The sequence below is a fragment of the Dama dama genome, chromosome 20 (assembly GCF_033118175.1).
Source record: "Dama dama isolate Ldn47 chromosome 20, ASM3311817v1, whole genome shotgun sequence".
In the NCBI taxonomy this organism is placed as follows: Eukaryota; Metazoa; Chordata; class Mammalia; order Artiodactyla; family Cervidae; genus Dama; species Dama dama.
Window position 1 is genome coordinate 55,954,331 of NC_083700.1, and position 17,377 is coordinate 55,971,707.

Genomic DNA, 17,377 nt, shown 5'->3' on the forward strand with positions numbered 1-17,377 from the left:
AGGCTCCTCTGTCCGTAAGACTCTTCAGGCAAAGAATATTGGAGTAAGTTACCATGCCCTCTCAGGGATCAAACCCACATCTCTTGTCTCCTGCATTAGCAGGTAGATTCTTTACCACTAGCGCCAGCTGGTAAGACTGGATATACGCATGCTGTGCTATGCTTAGTCACTCGGTGTCGTTCAACTCTGCAACCCACAGACTGCAGCCCGCCAGGCTCCTCTGTCGTTGGGGATTCTCAAGGTAAGAACATTGGAGTGGGTGGCCATACCCTCCTCCAGGGGATCTTCCCAACCCAGGGATCAAACCCAGGTCTCCTGCATTGCAGGCGGATTCTTTACCTCCTGAGCCACCAGAGAAGCCCAAGAACACTGGAGTGGGTAGCGTATCCCTTTTCCAAGGAATCTTCCTGACCCAGGAATCAAACCAGGGTCTCCTGCATTGCAGGCAGATGCTTTACCAGCTGAAGGGAAGCCTGGAAATATGCACAGGTATGATTTATTCACTCTGCTGTAGAGCAGAAACTACCAGTATAAAACAACTTTACTCCAATTTTAAAAAAACAAACTACAAAACTTACGACCTTTAGCAATGTGTGATTTCATAATCCTCTTCTACAGAACAAGTAGCTGTTCTAATTTAGGCACTTATCTCAACTATTTAAGACCCTTAAGTATTTTTTGGCAAAAAAAACCCCCACCACTTCTCTTTTAAACACTAATCCCTCTTTTCATTGGCCATTTGGAAACTCGAGGATTTTAAGTCTTTTTTTCTGAGTCTTTTAAGGCTGCATGTCATAGCATACATTTTTGAATATTCATTTCATCCTTATAACTACTTATATTCTTTATGCTCCAGTTACCCAGATTTCCTTAGCCATTTACATTATCTTACTATATCACTGAAGAATGCATACAATTCTCTTTGCAATGAGACCGAGATTAAGGGAATCTATTAAAATATGACCCAGACTCACAGAACCTTAGCTATTTAGTTCATTTAGTACTTTACAAACACTATCATTAATACTATAAATATATGGCATTCCAAAGGGGTTCTACTGTGAATGTAACAGTATAAATCCATCATGACTACTAAAAAAAGCAGCTTTAAGCACACGGTAGAGTTTCTCCTCCTTTATATATTAAAATATCACTATCCATATCTCTGCTACTAACCCTGTAACAATAAAAGCAAGACTGGGGGGTTCAAGATGGTGACGTAGCAAGAGCCTTACTTCCTCCCACAGACATAACCAGGTGGCATTAGTGGTAAAAAGCCCGCCTGCCAAAGCAGGAGAAATAAGAGACGTGGGTTTGATCCCTGGGTCTGGAAAATCCGCTGGAGGAGGGCATGACAACTCACTCCAGTATTCTTACCTGCAGAATCCCCATGGACAGAGGAGCCTGGCAGGCTACAGTCTATAGGGTCTCAAAGAGTCAGACAGGACTGAAGTGACTGAGCACATACACGTGGATTGATAGTCTATGAAAAGAAATTGAGAACTAGCTGAACACCTATGCTACAAGAAAGGAGAGAGGACCACATCAAAATGGGTAAAAGCAGCAGAGAAACACGCTTGCCAAAACCCTCTCATCTGCAGCTACACCCAGCAATAGGGGATCTCATTAGGTGGGCACTTCCCCCCGAGGGGTGAAGGGTTGGCACACCACATCAGGCACCCCAGTCGCTGGGATCTATACCAGACAGACAAACTTTTAAAATGCCTGGCTTAAAATTGCAGAAGAAGGTAAACTTCCAAACTCATTGTATGAGGCCACCGTCACCCTAATTCCAAAACCAGAAAAAGATGCCATAAAATGCCTGGCTTAGAAAACCAGATGCTAATATCCAAGGGTCCCAAAGTGCTATAGGAAGCTGAGAATCTCCCCTTAAAAGGCTCTCATGCCCTGAAACGCAGTGAAACAGCAGTTTTAAAATGTGCCAAGACCGTATGAGAAGGAGAGGAGTTTTTCAAATCTAAAAACTTCAGCTGGCGGGGTGGGGGGTGGCATGGAAACGCTCCCTGTAGTGTGTGGCACTATCTCGTCACGTCACTGAAACTGCAGAGCTCCAGCGTTGGACGCAGCACTCCCCAGCGCCCCTGGTGAGAAAAGAAAGGGTCCAAATAAAACCAGAAATGAAAGAGAAGTTACAATTGATACCACAGAAATACAAAGACTCGGAAGAGACTGCTAGTCACAGTCATATCCCAATGAATTGGACAACCTAAAAGAAATGGATAAATGTAAGGAAACAGACAATCTTCCAAGACTGAATCATTAAAAATCTATATACAAAACCTGAATAAACCAATTATCAGCAATGAAACTGAATGAGTAATTTAAAAACTCCGAACAAAAAAGTTCAGGACCAGACAGTTCACAGGTGAACTCTACCAAACACTAAAGAGTTAATATGTATCCTTCTTAAATTATTCCCAAAGAATAGAAGAGGAAGGAATGCTTCCAATCTCATTTTCAAAGGTCAGCATAACCCTGATGTCAAAACCAGACAAAGACACCATGACAAAAGGGAATTACAGGCCAATATCACTGATAAACATAGAAGCAAAAACTCTCGATATTAGCAAACCAAATTCAACAATATAGTAAAAGAATCATATACCATGAAAAGGCGGGATTTGTTTCAGGGATGTGAGGATGGCTCAACATCCTCAAATCATTCAATGTAATATACCACATTAACAAGGTAAATAATAAAATTCATATTATCATCTCAACAGGTACAAAAAAGCTTTTGACAAAATTCACCATCCATTCATGATAAAAATTCTCAACAAAGTAACCTCAACATAATAAAAGCCATATATGACAAACTCACAGCTAATCTTATACTCAATGGTGAAATGCTGAAAACATTTCCTCTAAGACTGAGAACAAGAAGGGCCACTCCTGACACTTTTACTCAACATAAATCTGGAAGTCTCAGCCACAGCAATTAAGCAGGAAAATTGGAAATGAAGAAGTAAAACTGTTTATATTTTGTAGATGACATGATATATATAGAAAACACTAAGAACTCCAACAAAACAACTATTAGAACTAATAAATGAATTTAGCGAAGTTGCAGGATACAAAGTTAATATACAGAAGCCCGTTGCATTTCTAGACACTAATAACAAGATACCACAAAGAGAAATTAAAAAGAAAATCACATATACAACTGCATCAAAAAGAAGAAAATACCGAGAAATAAATTTAACCAAGGAGGTGAAAGAGCTGTACTTGGAAAATTGTAAGAAACTGAAAGTGACATAAATAACAAAATCAAACTGAAACAGACTTACAGGTACAGAAAGTAAACTGCTATTTACTACAGGATAGGGAGTTGGGGAAGGGGTAAAATAGGTAAAGGGAATTAGTAGTATAAACTTTCAGTTATAAACAAATAAATCATGGAAATATGGAGTATACCGTAAGGAATACAGTCAATAATACTGTAGTAACTTTGTATGATGACAAATGGTAACTAGATTTACCAGAGTCACCATTTTGAAAATGTATATAAATATCAAATCACTAACGTACACTGAAACTAACATGATATTGTATGTCATTTATATTTCAATAAAAAATGAGTAAACTGAACTCAATATATACCTTTTATATATATATACCAATACATACACTCAGGATGGCACTGAATCAATGGTTACTTTTTCATTACTAAAAAAAAAATACAAATTTATCGAAGAGTATTTTATTTTATTTGCATTCATTTTCTGCGGCATTTATTCCCGGGCCATAAGTTTCTTGTTTCTTCAGTTTCTTCTGGGATATCTTTTTCTTCTGTGCAACCCCCTCTTCTGGTTTAGGAAGCATCTGTTCTTTTTCAGTAAGGATCATCTCAATGTGGCAGGGAGAGCTCATGTAGGGGCTGACTGTGAGCTCTTTAAGTCCTGCGCCGCGTCTTGGGGGCTTTGTTCACTTGGATGTGCTCAATGACCAGAGAATCTACATCTAAGCCCTTAAGTTCAGGATTACTCTCTGCATTTCTGAGCACGTGTAGTAAAAATTCAGCACTCTTTTTGGGCCACCGACCCTGCATCCAGCCCGTTTGGCCTGTGCACACCTACCAACTCCACCAATGTAACGAAAGAATGGCACATTTGCTTCTTTAAAGTGACATCCTTCAGATACTTGGTGGCTTTTCAGATATGCATACCCTTTATGGCCTGGGCAGTTTCACGAGTGTTCTTAAAGTGAACACGAAGATTTGAACCTCTTGATTTGCATGATTTTGTGGGGTTTTCTGGGTCAAGTGAATAGCACACCACGTTTAGGGGTCAGCTCAGGCTGCTTACCGGAAAAGCGAAGAGTATTTTAAAAGATACTTTGCCTTAGGATTTAGTAAACACAAATTTTCTCATTTTCTGACAGAAAAGAATATAGAAAGGTATTCAGAATTTCTCAGAAATTTCTTTAAGGTAAAAACTGAGGCCCTACTCTTTAGTTTGTTCAAAAATAAACACAACAAAACCACCTTTTTTTATACCACCTCATTTTTCTACAGTTTGAGGAATAGAGAAGAATCACAACCTTGGAAGAGAAGAAATGAATTACCACAGATTTTCACTTCTAATTCACTTGTAATCACAAATGCCTAACTGATCACTGTATCCAGGTGATCTTAACATCAATCAACTGAGTACAAACTGTATGTGTTATAACTATATTAAGTCAATCTCAATTACCTTAAAATCACTCCATCAGTTCAGTTCAGTTGCTCAATCATGTCCAACTCTGTGAGTGGCAGCACGCCAGGCCTCCCTGTCCATCACCAACTCCCAGAGTTCACCGAAACCCATGTCCATGAGTCGGTGATACCATCTAACCATCTCATCCTCTGTCGCCCCCTTCTTCTCCTGCCCCCGGATCCCTCCCAGCATCAGGGTCTTTTCCAATGAGTCAGCTCTTCGCATAAGGTGACTAAAGTACTGGAGTTTCAGCTTCAACATCAGTCCTACCAATGAACACCCAGGACCGATCTCCTTAGGATGGACTGGTTGGATCTTCTTGCAGTCCAAGGGATTCTCAAGAGTTTTCTCCAACACCACAGTTCAAAAGCATCAATTCTTCGGCGCTCAGCTTTCTTTACAGTCCAACTCTCACATGCATACATGACCACTAGAAAAACCATAGCCTTGACTAGACGGACCTTTGTTGAGAAAGTAACGTCTCTTCAATATGCTGCCTAGGTTGGTCACAGCTTTTCTTCCAAGCAGTAAGCATCTTTTAATTTCATGGCTGCAATCACCATCTGCAGTGACTTTAGAACCCCCCAAAATAAAGTCAGCCACTGTTTCCCCATCTATTTGCCATGAAGTGATAGGACTGGATGCCATGATCTTAGTTTTCTGAATGTTGAGCTTTAAGCCAACTTTTCACTCTCCTCTTTCACTTTCATCAAGAGGCTCTTTAATTCTTCACTCTCTGCCATAAGGGTGGTGTCATCTGCATATCTGAGGTTATTGATATTTCTCCCAGCAATCTTGATTCCAGCTTGTGTTTCATCCAGCCTGGCATTTCTCATGATGTACTCTGCATATAAGTTAAATAAGCAGGGTGATAATATACAACCTTGACGTACTCCTTTCCCAGTTTGGAATCAGTCTATTGTTCCATGTTCAGTTCTGTTGCTTCTTGACCTGAATACAGATTTCTCAGGAGGCATGTAAGGTGGTCTGGTATTCCCATCTCTTTAAGAATTTTCCACTAAAATACCACAAGAAAAACCATGGTATTTTTCCTGGTAGGAAAATCTTTGTGGCACTCTGTAAAGACACCAATCCTTTACACCTAAAGGATAGTTGTTGTTTTTTTTTCCCCCAAATCATAACTCAAGACAGCAGAACAAAAAGTAGAATCATAGAAACTGACTGGAAGTAAAGGCATCACAAGAGGATAATCTGAAGCAAAAAAATTTCCTTTTACCACCAATTCTCTTTCAGTAGGATCACACAGTTCAACACCAGATTTTTATGGGAGCATTACTGACATTTTTCTAGCCATGATGACCAACTGGGAATATTTGTTTGAAACTATCTTCCAGCCAGAAGTATCTAGGCCATCTATGTTTTAAAGAACTTTGAGGACACTAAATCAGACAAAGAACTGTTCCCTCAGAACAATCCTGGCTTTACCTGCAGATTCTCTAATGGCCTACTTTCCTCTGAATGTGGGATGACTTTGGATTCAAAAGGGAAATTTTAAAATTTTGAATTTCCAGAAAAGGAAATTATCTTATTTATTTCTTAAAGCAATAAATTCACTCCTAGTTTACCCAAAATAATTGTACTCAATTTCCTTGCCCAATTCTTATCAAAGAGATTTAGTGAAATTATATATATATATATATGTATATATAATAAATATTACACAAACCTTTATATATACATATATAAGAGAATGTATGTGCATGTATGTACACAAACATACAGAGAGAGAGAGAGGTATCAACCATTTCTTGATATGCTCTAAGTTTTATTTTTGAATAACGATTACTTATTTAGGTCCCAAACCTTCACCCCCAATAAAAAAATTACACCTAAGAATCATGACATTAGCTTTCACTAAAGATGATGTAAGAAAAGAGCTTTGTGAAACCCACCACATCACTCAATACTCCCTTTATGAGACTCCATTCAAGAAGTTTCTTTCAGAAATACGCACAAGGAAAAATTCTGCCCTTTCCAAGGAACTAGTGCTTTTTATTTTTGGCTTCAGATAGAAGGAAATTTTCAGAATCAAATTCCCAGCCCCAAATCCTCAAGCTGTACACTCAAGCTGTACACTTAAGATTTACACATTTTACTATAAGTAAATTATAACTAAAAAAAAAAAAAAATTTCCAGCTCAGCTTTAGAAATGTTCAAGAATTCTAACATGTGTTCTGTTACTATAGTCTTGACTTTCTAATTTATATTGTACCTTGATCCTAAAACTGTATTCCTTTTTCATCTATTTTATTTTCCATTAAGATATCCATGCGGGAAGCATGAAAATGCCTTTCAACATACATAAGAAGCAGCAGAATAAAACAAACTAGGTCTTTGACACAGCCAATCCTACTAGTGAAATTATCATCAATTTCCTAGAGAAGGGGGATTAAATATATACTGTTTAATGTGTATATTTATAATTAGTTTAACAATGTATAACTAACCAATTTAGCAAGCCTATTGACCCAAGTATTTATGGATACATTATTTTGAAATAAATGTATTTTTATCTTAAAATCCCAATTCAGAAACTTACCCAAATATTATTTGCTACAAAGCATAACATATCTGAATCTAGGTGGTCAACAAAACGCTAAAAAGGCTGAAAACAGGCAACCCCTAATTGATTCTACCTGCAGCTGCCTACCTGTTAAGACTCCGAGCATCTGAGTCACTGGAAAGTCACTATTAAGAGAACTGACGTACAAATAGTTCTTACATGCACTGCAATTTGCCCTAAAAGGAAAAGAACAAATCTGAATAATCTACTGTGAATAAATTCTGGTGAAACAACACCAAAACATACAAACTGCATATAAACATATATGTAATATATAAACGAAAATACTTTTACTTATAATGCTTCTTTGCTTGAAATGCCTGTCTTCCTACTCACTGGCTGAATCAACTTACAACTCATCTGAGGTTCAGTTCAATACCACTTTCCGTTGAAAGGACTACTGAAACTTCACAAATCCATTCCATTGCTATCATAAAGCAGAAAAGACAGAGGGGAATTTCCTGGAATTGTCTGCTAAACAGACAAAATAAGAAGCAACCTTTTTTACTCCAACTTTATATTTTTAAAAAATTCAAACCTAGAAAAAAAAGGTTGTAAGAAAATATGATGATGAGCACCCTTACAACCTTTATTGAGATCATTCAGTATCAGTGGGGGAAATATGACCCCAAAAGGGCAAAATCAGTTCATGGGTTGGGGGGGTGGCAGTGAAAAAACTCTCTGAACATTACAAAAAGGTTGAGTATTCCACACTGACCAACTGTTAACATTCTACCACATTTGCCTTCTCTTTTTATACATACATACTATTTTTCTTTTTGGCTGAACCATTTTCAAGTTAGTTGCAAATTTCATGACATTCACCCCTAAATATATCAATATGTACTTCTCTAAAAGCATTTTCTTCCACAGTCATAATAATATTAAAATCTATTATTACCATCCATTCTCAAATTGGTCCAATCAGTCCAAATTTGTCCTTTATGTTTTATCTTCCAATCCAATCTAAAATGGGCTCAGCACACAACATGGTTAAACTGTCATGTCTCGTTAGTCTCCTTTAATTGCCCTATTTATTTAATCTTTCATGTTACCAATATTTTTTCACGAGTCTAGGCCAATTGTTTTGTAGAAGATCCCCTATTTGGATTCCCTGGGTTTTTTTCTTCATTAAATTATCATTTTTAAAAAACTGGCAGAAATTTCACCCAAGTGAAGTTTTATTCTTCTTGGTGCATCACATCAAGATGCATATAATATCAGTTCACGCTACAGTGTTTGATTGTTTGGTTGAGTAACCAGTAATTTCTCCATATCCTGTCCTCACAATCTTTCATCCAGTGGTTTCAGCATCTTCTCTGAATCAATTATTTCTGTAGTGTATATTCTACTTACAGATTATTCTAGTTCTATAATTCTTGACATATTAGTTGGATTTTAAAAAAAAGTAAATAACCACTTTCCAACTATGTAACCTGCGTTGTGAGGGCCAAGGAGAGGTAAAGTGAAGTAGTGGAGTGATTCTTAAATCTCCTGAAGGGCATCTCTGCATCTCACTACCTTTTATATGGGATTCTGTTTAAAATCTCAGGAATAAAGGGTTCAACTAACTGGCAGAAAATCACTATTAGAAGAGCACCGTTCAGTACAACTCTCTGCAACAATGAAAAGGTTCTACACCACCAATATTGGCTACTAGCCACAGGCAGCTATCAAGCACTTGAAATGTGGTTAGTAGGAGCAAAAAACAATTTTACATTAAATTTAAATTTCCATATGTGGCTAATGTACTGTATTAGACTATGCGTGCATGCGAAGTCACTTCAGTCATGTCCAACTCTTTGCAACCCCATGGACTGAAGCCCGCGAGGATCCTCTGTCCATGGGGATTCTCCAGGCAAGGATACTGGAGTGGGTTGCCATGCCCTCTGCCAGGGGATCTTCCTGACTCAGGGTTGTAACTCACGTCTCTCATGTCTCCTGCGCTGGCAGACAGGTTCTTTACCACTAGTGCCACCTGGGAAGCCCAATCTCTCAACTTTTTATCACATTCGCCACTTAAATCCAAACACATGCAATGCAAACTTTTAAAAAACAGTAACATGGCAAGAGAAATAGTAACTATCATTTGGGAACTTTTTATATTACATAAGGTAATTTATACACATCTTCATTTAATCCTCACAATGACCCTCTAATTGAGAGTATACCTTTCTGAGAAAGGTTTTATGATGAAATTAACCCTGTAATAAGAGCAGAGTTCTCTTTAACAAAATACACTTAGAAAAACTAGGGTCAGCTAAACTGTTAACTGAATCACTTTTTAATATGCTAAAAATTTTAATACTACATTAAAAGCATTAGTTGGAAGAAACCAAATAGCTACTGAAAACCTCTAACAGCTAGAAGCTTTTAAAAAGTTAGCAACACCTTTACTGCTGCTTAGTCGCTAAGTCGTGTCTGACTCTCTGCAACCCATGGTCTGTAGTCCAACAGACTCTTCACTAGCCTGATTAAAAATAAATGGCATAGGGAAACTTTATTTAATCTCTACTGTCATGGATAAATATATATGAACTATATTGTATCTGGAGCAAGTGATAAGCCTTTCAAATGAAAAACAAACCACAATTCTGGTCAACAGGCAAATATAGAGGTCTGATTGAATAAAGCTATTTTGAAAATTCTGCAACTGATATACAACTATACAGGAATGAAAACTTTCCTTTAAACAGCAAACTCATAAGCAATCTTATCCAAAAACTGATACCCTTAATACTGCAGCATTCTAACACTAAAAGATATATAGTGAAATCTCTCTCCCTCCCCCATCCTCTCCTCCCAAAAAAGAGATTTTAAGAGTCTGCATGAAAGGTTTCATATACGACAAGCACAACCCACTGAGATCCATAAAAGCAGAACTTCACTCCCTAACAGAATACAATTTGCAAAGACCTCAACAGGTTTGAATTTGAAACTCTTTAAAAAAAAAAAAAGTATCAATATCATGAAGTACTCACAATTCTACCTTCTCTCTCACTCTCCTGGACCTTCACATGTATTACTCTTTTTGAAATACTCTTTTGCCTATTACCTGTCTTTTCCAACTCCTTGAATATTTTTCACTCTCCCAGGAAAACCATTCTGAACCTTTAGCCTATACATCTCCTTCCCTCAGCTGGTGCAGGACTGGTGTGAGGATTAAATAAAAACAGAAATAGATGGCATGTAACAGTTCTGAATAGAGAACATGCAATCTTCTATTGTATATTACCCTGCTAGCATACAAGTATCTTGTCCATGACAGGCACACAAGTATTTGCTGAAATAAAACAAAACAACACAGAGGGAAACTGTTTCAAGATAGAGAGAGAGCGGGGAGATAAAAGAATCAGGTGTGCTCTTTTGGAATAAAGGAATGTGAATATTTTAAAAGAAAATCCAATTAACCAGAACACCCTTCATCAAAACTAATAGAGTTAACTCTCTGGTTATTATAGTTACAAGGGTATGTAACATGCAAACAACAAAAGTATCTCTTCAAATAAAAAGAAAGTCAACAACAACAACAAAAAAGTGAACAGAGGTCACACTTCTGAAACTTTATTATTTTTTTTTAATAGCCTTGGAAGATAGAGTACGTTTCTCTAAAGCAAAATGTGTGCTCCCTAAGTTAAGGGGTCCTCTCCACTTCCTGTGCACATGTCATTCAGCCCGCTTCATGTCACCTATGGCAGGTGGAGCTCAACAAACTCGTGCAAAAACGCTGATACTCACGTCTTCTTACCAGCTTCCATAAAACTCCGGCAGGCTAATTTGTTGGTTTACAATGAAATCTCAGAATCTGTATATCCATAAAAGAAATCATGTGAAAAAGTCAAAGGTCTCACAAGTCTATTTTTTTTACTTAGGTTTTCAGAATATATATGATAATCCAATCAAATGTCTTGTGAGCACTGGAAAGGATAATTTTATGGCATCTGTCTACACAGCTACCATTAGATTTTTAAGCTACCTGGTTTCTAGATACCTACTTCCAAAACACAGTAATAGTTTCCATTTTTCTAGCCACAGAGATATGCTCAATGATTAAAGATGCTCTTGATATGATGGACTCTCTAGCCAAGTGGTTTTCGAAGAGCAGTCAATATATGCAGTTTGTGAAAGATGCCCAGAAGAGTCTGATATAGCAACCTACATCTCACCCAGGTAAAACCATTGCTTTTGGAGTCCATCCTCATGAACAGTAAGAGACTTCTACCATTAGGGTGACAGTCTACATAACACCCTGTTATAAACACTGGAGGCAGTACAATTTGATAAAAAGAGTTGTAATTCTAGTTCTAATAGCATTAAATGAATAAGTAACTTCAGTCACATCATCTTGTTTCCATGCTTCGTTTGCCTGACCTGTTTAAGAAGACTCCACTGGACAATTACTAAGATCCCTTCACCTGTAAAATTCTTTAACTCACATGCTACCAGTTACTAAAACTGCTGTGATTCAATGGAGGATATTCACCTACTACAATAACAGTAACAAAAATAGTTTGACATCCCTTTAATATGCAAACAATGCTACCTCTGGGTTAGAAAACAAAACAAACACATATAAGTCAGCTCTATATTCACCGAGCTAAGAGGCAGTTATTAGACACATTATTAAAACCTGATCCTTTTCAGCCCAGACCTAAACTGTCAAATATTTGTGGACAGACAAATGAGGGTATCCCTGAACATACCAGTCTGACCATTTGTCTCAGACTTTCTTGTTTGTTTTTTTGTTTTTTGAAGAGCCTTGGCTACCAAGAGGGTATTTTGTTATCCAAAACAGTCTCCTCCTGTGGGCCATCAGTTCATGTTCATGTTCCTGCAGCAGTGTATCTGTGAAGCAGTGTAGCAGTGTATATTTGAAGTTCTTCCAAAGCTAGGCATCTTAATAATCATGGTTCTTCCCTCAGGCCAATATGTCACCTAGTCTATAAGAAGTTCAAGATGTTGCAAAGTTCTTGTATAAAATCTACAGGTCACTGCAAGGCAACTTTACCTAGAGAGGACTAACATGGCAGCATATTTTAAGAGACATGTAGATTCAAATCTAACTTATTAGCTGTTTGAGCCTTTTCAACCTAGTTAAAAGGCAACACAGGACTGTTTGTAAGAATTAAATGAGACTATTTCATAAAGGGCCTAACAAACTTGGACACATTTAAATGTCCAATAAATGATAGGTAGTATTATTAAATGACCTGGAATTTGTGATATTCCATGATCGTTTCCTTTAACTTCCCGCTTGTTTCCCACTATTTCCTAACAAAATTATACATTCTTAACATGCCACATCACATCTCACATGTTGAATATACCTTAGGTGCCTTATGTTCATACCTTTGATCACGTCATTCTCTGTGCCTGAATTTTCCCTGGCAAATTCTTATCCATTCTTAGAACTATTGATCAAATCCCATCCCCTTTCAAGAGAACTTCAAATACCTACTCCTTTCAGAAAGTCAGTCAGACCCCTGGGTACTTGCAGCTGGGGCTCAAAGGGAGACAAATTATTAACCCCTAAGAAAATTTAGACGACTATAAGAACAGGTGCTGGCTTTGTAGAAAGTATAAACTATCAACTCAAACATTAGTAATAGGCTAAAAGAAAAAAAATCTTCATTGTGAAACTAAACTTATATTGAAAGCAGGGCGAAGACAGCAGAATATCCAGAATGTCCACAATACAGACAGGAGTTGCCTCATGACTACTTGAATTAATGAATTTATGAAAAAAGCCTGGGGAATTAAAAATATTATTTTGCATGGTTCCTGATAGCTATGTTGGAGGAAAAGGCTCACAAGAGTGTTCAAGCAAGTATGCTTCCCACATTAAAAAATAAATAAATAAATAAATTTTTAACAATGCTTCACTTTTTAAAGCACTAGGTCAAAGTTATGTCATTCTGGCAAGTTTGCACCATTTTGGTTTATATACTCAACTTTACCCCCCACCTCAAAAGTCAAAACCTCAGAAGCTACCTAACCTCAAAATTTTTTTTATGCTTCCTATAATCTCTCCCAGACATCTCCTTCCACTAAAATTTTTTTTTTAATTTTCTAATATTTGCATTAAGGCCAACCTAGAGAGTCTCTTTTAATAATTTAGGATCCCCCCAAAAGAAATGACAAACATTAAATTTTTCAAAGTAATTTTTGAAATCTTTTGTAAGAAGTGTTCAGAAATAAAAAGTCTGAATTAAAAATTGTTATCACTGGGTACATACCGATGGTGTGATCACTCACACTCACCTAGAGCCAGACATCCTGAAATGTGAAATCAAGCGGGCCTTAGGAATCATCATTACAAGCAAAGCTAGTGGAGGTGATGGAATTCCAGTTGAGCTATTTCAAATCCTAAAAGATGATGCTGTGAAAATGCTGCACTCAATATGTCAACAAATTTGGAAAACTCAGCACTGGCCACAGGACTGGAAAAAGTCAGTTTTCATTCCAATCCCAAAGAAAGGCAATGCCAAAGAATGCTCATGCTACCACACAATTGCATTCATCTCACACGCTAGTAAAGTAATACTCAAAATTCTCCAAGCCAGGCTTCAGCAATATGTGAACCGTGAACTCCCAGATGTTCAAGCTGGATTTAGAAAAGGCAGAGGAACCAGAGATCAAATTGCCAACATCTGCTGGATCTTTGAAAAAGCAAGAGAGTTCCAGAAAAACATTTATTTCTGCTTTACTGACTATGCCAAAGCCTTTGACTGTGTGGATCACGATAAACTGTGGAAAATTCTGAAAGAGATGGGAATACCAGACCACCTGACCTGCATCTTGAGAAACCTGTATGCAGGTCAGGAAGCAACAGTTAGAACTGGACATGGAACAACAGACTGGTTCCAAATAGGAAAAGGAGTATGTCAAGGCTGTATATTGTCACCCTGCTTATTTAACCCAGAGTATATCATGAGAAACGCTGGGCTGGAGGAAGCAAGCACAAGCTGGAATCAAGATTGCTGGCAGAAATATCAATAACCTCAGATATGCAGAGGACACCACCCTTATGGCAGAAAGTGAAGAACTGAAGAGCCTCTTGATGAAAATGAAAGAGGAGAGTGAAAAAGTAGGCTTAAAGCTCAACACTCAGAAAACTAAGATCATGGCATCCGGTCCTATCACTTCATGGCAAATAGATGGGGAAACAGTGGAAACAGTGTCAAACTTTATTTTTTGGGGCTCCAAAATCACTGCAGATGGTGATTGCAGCCATGAAATTAAAAGACGCTTACTCCTTGGAAGGAAAGTTATGACCAACCTAGACAGCATATTAAGAAGCAGAGACATTACTTTGCCAACAAAGGTCCGTCTAGTCAAGGCTATGGTTTTTCCAGTAGTCATGTATGGATGTGAGAGTTGGACTATAAAGAAAGGTGAGCGCTGAAGAATTGATGCTTTTGAACTGTGGTGTTGGGGAAGACTCTTGAGAGTCCCTTGAACCGCAAGGAGATCCAACCAGTCCATCCAAAAGGAGAGTGATGTTGAAGCTGAAACTTCAATACTTTGGCCACCTGATGCGGAGAGCTGACTCATTTGAAAAGACCCTGATGCTGGGAAAGATTGAGGGCAGGAGGAGAAGGGGACGACAGAAGATAAGATGGTTGGATGGCATCACCGACTCAATGGACATGGGTTTGGGTGAACTCCGGCAGTTGGTGATGGACAGGGAGGCCTGGCGTGCTGCAGTTCATGGGGTCGCAAAGAGTTGGACACGACTGAGCAACTGAACTGAACTGAACTGAACATACCAGGTTCTCTCAGCATCAGTGGCTGGGAAGTCTAGTCCCACCTACCTGGATGCTGATTTATTAAGAATCTAAATTTACTCTTCTTATTCAGTAAGAACTTTTTTCTTGAGAAAAAGTTAGATGTAAAGCTCAATATTAAACATTTAAGCTCCACTGATAAATATTCAATGATTCATATGTAATTTTAACACTAAGACTCACACTAAGTACAAATTTCTAAATGTTTTTATTCTGAAATTTTAGGATACTTTAAGAGGAATCTGATCTAAAATCTGTAGTTTTTATTCAGAATTATTATTAATATTTCTTCAAAAAGGCTTTAATACTATACTTCAACAGTTAATTTTAGATATTAAGGGTCACCATAGTATTTTAAAACTGGAAGAAACCTCAAACATCTCTTGATTATAAAATGTAAGGCTAAAATATAAGACTGGAAAAGACAAAGAAGTAGAAGCCACAAAGTTTGATGACTGACTATATGTAAAGGGAAAAAGTCAAGGATGACTCCTAGTTTTCAAGTCAACATAGAGTTTAGAAGGGAAACCAATTGGGAGGGCAGGAAGAGGGGAATAAGAGAAAGGTTATTTTGCTGCTGTTTTAAATAGAGTATGACACTAATCTTACCTTATCAAATGGAGAAAAGCTCATTCTTCTGAGATGAATGGGAGGGGTGTGGAGAGGGTGGGAGCTAATCACTGCCTCAGCCTGAAGTAGGAAATCGCTGCCTTCAGCCCATACACAGATCCTTTTTCATTTCCCACAAATAAATACCTAAGTTAGTGCCCAGAAATATAGCCCTCACAAAAGCACTCGGTTCTCTTATAAATAATACAAAATATTTCCATTATTTCTAAAATAATTTACTCATATTTTGAACTCTAAAAAGATGTTCAATCTTTGTTCTACCCTCTTTAGTATTACTTCAGTCCTTTTCATGTGAACCAAACAGAATAGCATGTAGAACCAAGATAATCCAATCAACAATACCCTATTTTAATTGTGCACTGTAAATTAAAGTCTAAATGAATTCTATTCATTATCTAAAATTTAAAGGGACTGATCTCTTATTTGACAGAGAATTTATTAAAGATAAAAGAGTTGGCTGGTTTCGGTGGTGTGGGCACCGTTAATTGTGCCTGCCAACAAGTTAGTCTCATAAACACTGGATTCTGTTCATCCAATGTTCCTTGTCAACAAGCCATAATCACATTTCGACACACATTAGTAGATTTTAACAAAGTAGAATTAATCCTTTGTGTCTCCTTAAAGTTTAGGTTCTCAAGCTTTTACAATTTTTTAACAGGAAAGCCTTTAACAATCAGTACTGAATGTTCATATACAAAAAGATGAAAAAAGTTTATATGCAGAATTGGTTTCATCACTAATTAATAACCTCCAATGGGGTATCAAGTTTCTGCTCATAAACATTTCTCGTCTAAATTTCACCTCTTTTATTACTTAAGATTTATGAAAATATTTGGTTTATGAAAATATTTCTGGAAAAGATAAACCCCACACAGTGGTTACCTCTGCAGAAGAACAGAGGGAAGTAAGTTCAGTGAAAAGGCTTTGACCTATCTCTAAAGCTTTATTATGAATGTGAAAATAAATGACTGTTTCAATAAATCCAAGTGGTGTGTACACAGGCTATAAACTAAGTATATGGTTGGGAGGGAAATGACAAAAATTACTTTGTCTCTCAACTCACCTATTCCACCTCCCCCACGCACTGCTCCCCACCCCCCCCCCCCACCACAGAAAACTTTATAGCTATAAGCAATCTGGTCAAAGGGAAAGAAGACATAGTTTGATAGTATTATACATTTCATAGGAAGGTAAATCTTGGGAGTGCAGAGAAGGAAAGATTCCTGAAAACAGGCATCCAAATACAAATTATGACATATTTTTGCCAAGAATTACCTTATCAGTAACTGTCTCTGGACACACTTCTAAAATTATCTTTAGTATCATTTTCTTTACAGTTTTACAGCAGATTACCAATGTTTGGGCCACAAACTTTTGATTATCGTGGGAGCAGCTTTTCTACCTTTTGATGTGTTTTTAACAGTCATCATTTTCCAAAATCATGAGAATTTTAGTTTAATTTTCTCATAGCCAAATATGCTGAAATAAGACTGCCAACAGCCTTTACCCAACTGACATCAATTACTCTGAATAGAACTTTAAATATAACTTTAAATCTAATTGGACTCTCTAGTATAGCCTACTGAATCTGAATATGAGAAGTTACCTACACAAGAAGTTCTTTAACACATACCTTTAGTAAGCAGTAATTATTAGAA

The 17,377-nt window shown here is 37.3% G+C and overlaps 1 protein-coding gene and 1 pseudogene across 2 annotated transcripts in view; both read right to left on the reverse strand.

The window, feature by feature from the left end:
• Positions 1 to 17,377, reverse strand: part of HS2ST1 (heparan sulfate 2-O-sulfotransferase 1) — a 178,584-nt gene that overhangs the window by 138,899 nt on the left and 22,308 nt on the right. The gene's annotated exons all lie outside the window — the stretch shown is intronic.
• On the reverse strand, positions 3,438 to 4,301 carry LOC133041171 (large ribosomal subunit protein uL22-like; annotated as a pseudogene).